This window comes from Diospyros lotus, chromosome 15 (genome assembly GCF_014633365.1).
Source record: "Diospyros lotus cultivar Yz01 chromosome 15, ASM1463336v1, whole genome shotgun sequence".
Classification (NCBI taxonomy): domain Eukaryota; kingdom Viridiplantae; phylum Streptophyta; class Magnoliopsida; order Ericales; family Ebenaceae; genus Diospyros; species Diospyros lotus.
Genome location: NC_068352.1, coordinates 9,283,455 through 9,288,941, shown reverse-complemented (window position 1 = coordinate 9,288,941; position 5,487 = coordinate 9,283,455).

The window sequence follows — 5,487 nt, the reverse complement described above, 5'->3', positions numbered from 1 at the left end:
AAATAAGAGGAAGGCCAAATGACGTTGGGTCGGATAGAGCAGTGAAGGTATAGAGGAGATAAGAGCCCCTAAGGATGTAGTTCTGGAGCTTCACTCCCCTCACTGAGCCAAGAGCCGCTATCCTTTCCTCCATTGCACATACAAGGCTCATTAACTGTTCCCCACACTCCAACCAGCCGATGGGCAGGAACATGGACTCTTTTTTGCAAATTTCACAAATCCCAAGGGCATATTACAGAATAGTGTTGGGAGTTACGGAACTAGATTGAAAACTAATCAGAGATGGGAAGATCGATCAATTCATACTAGATAAGTCGAAGAACCAACAGAGCAGGGGAGAAGGGTCCAAGAGAGATAATCAGAGGAGGCCCCCTCGTTAAAGGAATGATGCCCTAATTAGATGTGAAAAACCAACCGCCATGACAAAGAGAAGGAGAGAGAAACAATCAGAGGAGGGAAGAAGCAGGGCTAAGTGCAGAAGAAAACGACAATGAGCTTATCATGGAAAGGATACATGTGATCTCAGGAGGAGAGAATTTGGTAGGCGATTCCTTTTTTGCCAAAAAGGCATATGCGTGCCAAGCACTACACGTGAACTCAGTGGCAAGGGTTCAAGAAGACGAAGATCCCATCATTTTCACACCTGAAGACCAAAGGGATATGCTACTTCCTCATGATGATCCTTTGGTTATCTCAGCCGTTATTGCCAAGCACCCTATTGAAAGAATACTAATGGATAGCGGAAGCTCTATTAACCTGTTATACTAGAATTACTTCGAGAAGATGCACATTACCCATGACAGATTAAAGACATTCACTTTTACTTTGTATAGCTTCATGGGAGAAGCAGTGCCAGTGGTCAGATTAGTCTAGTTACCCATTACGCTCAGGGACTACCCCCAAGTGATCACCTAGCAGGTTAATTTTATGATAGTCAAGACTTTCTTCCCTACCTACAACGTGATCCTGGGACGTTCTATAACACGCCCTCTCCTAGAATTGCCCGAGAAGAGGTGCTATGGAAAAAAATAGATAAAATATAATTCAATTTGGAGACTTCCAATCCAAACCATCATCTCGTATGGATCATCTAATCCCTTAATCATATTAACTCTCATCAATTATTTAAGTTCTAATAGGAACTCCTTAAAAGATCAACATGTCCCTATTTTTAATTCCCACAAACTAAAAAGAATTAAGTGTTATTTCTCAATTAAAAATTCTCTAAATTGCCATATTAAATATTTAGTTGGGAAAAATCTTAAATTGAAAATTAATTAAATAATTAATTAATGCTAAATAAATTCCAAGCCCTCTGATGGGTCATTACACGTTCCCTCATTAATGCTATGAGAGCCGTCATTTCCCCAAGATATTTGCTGATGAAATTCCCCACGTCACAGGGGGTAGGCCATGTAAGGGGTAATCAGAAACAAGCCAGGGTGCTATGTGAGCTCTAATCAAAAGGAAGGAAAAAACAAAGACTAAAGAGATTTTAATGATCAGTGAGCAAACTCTTGAAGCTAACAAGCCTCAGCCAGTAGAATCGCTTGAAGCCATCCCTCTGAACCTTGATGATAGCAACATGCAGGTACGCGTGGGGAGCCAATTAGAGGGACCAAGAAAAGAAGAAGTCATTAGATGTTTGCAGTCTCATGCGGACGTATTCGCATGGACTCTTGCGGACATGTTTGGGATTAGTCCAGAGATCATATCCCACTAACTAAATGTCCATCTGATTGTCTAGAGATCATATCCAAGAGAGATTGAGGTACCTGAAAGAAGAAGTAGACAAGCTTCTTAAGGTGGGGTTCATTAAGGAGGTCCAATACCCCAAATGGCTAGAAAATGTCGTGATGGTACCTAAAGCCAATGGGAAATGGAAAGTATGCATTGATTTTACAAACCTAAACAAGGCTTGCCCAAAGGACTCCTATCCACTCTCTCAAATAGATAGGCTAGTTGATGATACCTTTGGATATATTGTGTTGAGTTTTTTGGATGCCTTCTCGGGTTACCACTATATCAGTATGTATCCATCCGACACTGAGAAAACGACCTTCATCACAGAAAATGGGATGTACTGCTACCAGGTGATGCCCTTTGACTTAAAGAATGACCACATATTAGAGGATGGTTAACAAGGTATTCAAAGACCTATTTGGAGAGGTAATGGAGGCTTATGTGGATGACATGATAATAAAAAGCAAACAAGGCGAGTTTCATGCTAGACAACTCGAGAAAGTTTTCGTTGTGTTTAGAAAGAATAATATGCGCTTAAATCCAGACAAGTGTGCATTCGGGGTAAAGTTAGGAAAATTACTGGGATACATGATTACCCACAGGGGGATAGAGGCTAACCCAAAAAAGATGTAGGCAGTAATTGACATGTAGTCCCCCCCCCTCAGTACAAGAGGTTCAGAGGCTGAACAGAGGCCTAACGGCCTTGGCAGATTTCTCTCGAAGTATGCTGAACGCAACCTTCCCTTCTTTAAGGCCTTAAAAGGGGGCAAAAATTTTCAATGGACCCCTGAGTGTGAGAAAGCCTTTCAAGAGTTGAAGGAGTACCTAAAGGAGATTCCCCTATTGACCCTATTGGAAACTAGAGAAAAACTATGCCTATATTTGGGAGTTAGCCATCAGGCTGTAAGCACAATCCTCGTCAGGCAAGTTGGATAGATTGACAGCCTAGTCTATTATGTGAGCAAGGTATTACAGGGAGTAGAGTTGCGATACCCCTACGCTGAAAATATAGCTTTGGCATTGGTGACTGCAATGAGGAAATTAAGACCTTACTTTCAGGCCCACGCCATGGCAGTGTTAATAGATCAACCATTAAGACAGATTCTACATAAGCCTGCATGTTTAGGAAGGCTAACCAAATGGGAAATTAAACTCAGTGAGTACAATATTGTCTTCAAGCCCAGAAAGGCAATAAAGGGGCGAGCATTGGCAGACTTCATAGTGGAATGCACTCACTCGCCAATAGTAGAAGAAGTTCGCAGGAAAAAATGGATGTTATTTGTGGACGGAGCGTCCAATGCCAAAGGGAGTGGAGCAAGAGTGGTATTAATCTCTCCCAAGAAGGAAGTGTTGGAATACTTCCTATGCTTCACCTTTCCTAGCTCAAACAACGCAACAAAATATGAGGCTTTATTGGATGAAATAAAACTAACAGAGAAATTGGAGGCAAAAAACCTGATAGCCCATAGTGATTCTCAGTTGGTAGAGCAATAGTTCGAAAGAGATTTTGAAGTAAGGGAGCCTGTCTTGGCCCGCTATCTGCAAAATGTGAAAGAACTCGCTCATAGGTTTGAACTCTTGGAACTTATTCAAATCAACAGGTCCCTCAACTAACATGCTGATGCGTTGTCCAAGTTAGCCTCCGCGAGAGACACCCTGGGACGGTTGATTCACATGGAGGTCTTGCAACGACTAAGTGTAGATGAAAATGAAGGGGATGTGCATTGTATTGCCATGGTTGATGACTGGAGAACGCCAATGCTAAAGTACCTACTTAATCAATAGCTTCCAACAACACCTTTGGAGGCCAAGAGGTTGCAAACCAACACACCCACTTTACAGTTATCGGCCAATAACTATACAAGAGAGGGTACTCCACGCGCCATTGCTCAAATGTTTGGGACCCCTAGAGGCAAAGCAACCTCTGGAAGAAGTGCATGAAGGGGATTGCGGAGCACACCTTAGTGAGAGAGTATTGGCGAGGAAGATCTTACGAGCAGGTTTCTTTTGGCCCACTTTGAGACAAGACGCAGCCCGAAATGTGGGAACATGTGACAGGTGCCAAAAACACTCCCCTTTGACAATACGACCCCCTTCATCAATTCGGTTAATATTCCAACCATCACCTTTGCATAGTGGGGGTTAGACATTTTGGGTCTATTTTCAATGGCGTCAGCATAGAGAAAATTCTTGTTGGTGGCCAATGATTACTTTACAAAGTGGGTCGAAGCCGAACCTCTAGCAATCATAACTGAGAAGAAGGTAGAGGGAATGGTGTTGAAAGATATAATTTGTTGCTTTGGCATCCCCCGTATACTCAACACAGATCATGGAACATAGTTCGACTCAGATGCATTCAAAGCTTTCTATCAAAGATGGGGAATCAGTTTGAGAATGCCATCCGTGGCATACCCCCAAGCCAATGGGAAGACAGACGAAAGCAATAAAACCATCCTACACCGGCTAAAGACCCAATTAGAAAAGGCCAAAGGCAAATGAGCCGATGAACTCCCTAGAATTTTATGGGCTTATCAAATGACCAGCCGTGTATCTACGGGGGAAATGCCTTTTAGCTTGGTGTATGGGATAAATGCTCTTATTCTAGTGGAAATAGACCTCACCTTGCCTTGGGTCATGGCTTTCAGTGAAGAGGGGAATTCAGATTATTTGAGAGAAAACCTTGATCTGTTGTATGAGCTGAGAGAGAAGGCAGTTAAACAGCTAGTAACATATTAAAGAAGGATTGCTGGCTATTACAATGCGAAGGTTTGCCCTCGAACATTTTAGGAAGGGGATTTGGTGCTCAAGAAGACAACAATTATGAATGCCCTTAGGGAAGAAGGGAAGCTCAGACCGAATTGGGAAGTGCCCTATATAATACAAAGGATGCTGGGGGCCAACACTTGTGTATTGCAAACATTGCAAGGGAAATGATGGGTAAGACTTGGAATACTATGCACCTTAAAAGGTACTTTCCCACTTCGTCGATATGGGTTGGTCGTGAAAGATCCGAAGCATAAAACGTGGAGATGCATTCGTTGCAGAAGGCCCTAACTCCCCTGGGAGCCAGATTTCCTTTTAATTTTTCCATGTAATAGCTCCCCATAAATAAAAGAATACACCCTCTGTATTCCTGTGGAGTAGGTAAAACTATAAGTCGAACCACATAAAATCCCTTGTGTTATGAGCATTTATATGTACGGTAAAATATGATGTAGGTACAACCAATCAGAAATGATCCTTGAAGAGGTCAAGGACGCCTCGTGGTAATCAGGTGCATATGACCACGGGCCGGATTGAGTTCATTGGATGCTCCGACGCCTATGCCCGCAGACTCACCTAGATCCCTCGATTGAGTTCGGTGCTATGCCCCTAAGCTAGACCTGACTCCTTGGTTGATTTGGCACCTAGGTCTCATGGCAAACTCGGACGGCTGGATGGAATCCCAAATCGGACTGTTGGTTGGACCCAGATTCACCAAAGGCAGACTGACCCTCAGAATGGACGGAAGATGAGGAAGCTGCTATATGGTGAGTTGGAAGACGCCCTCACCGGGCGAGGCTTAAGTCGCCCAGTTGCGATTTGGTGCCTATGACCTGAGACCAGGTCGGGATCATTGGATGCTCCAACGCCTATGCCCGAAGACTCACCTAGATCCCTCAATCGGGATCATTGGATGCTCCGATGCCTATGCCTGCAAACTCACCTAGATCCCTTGATTGAGTCTGGTGCTATGCCCCTAAG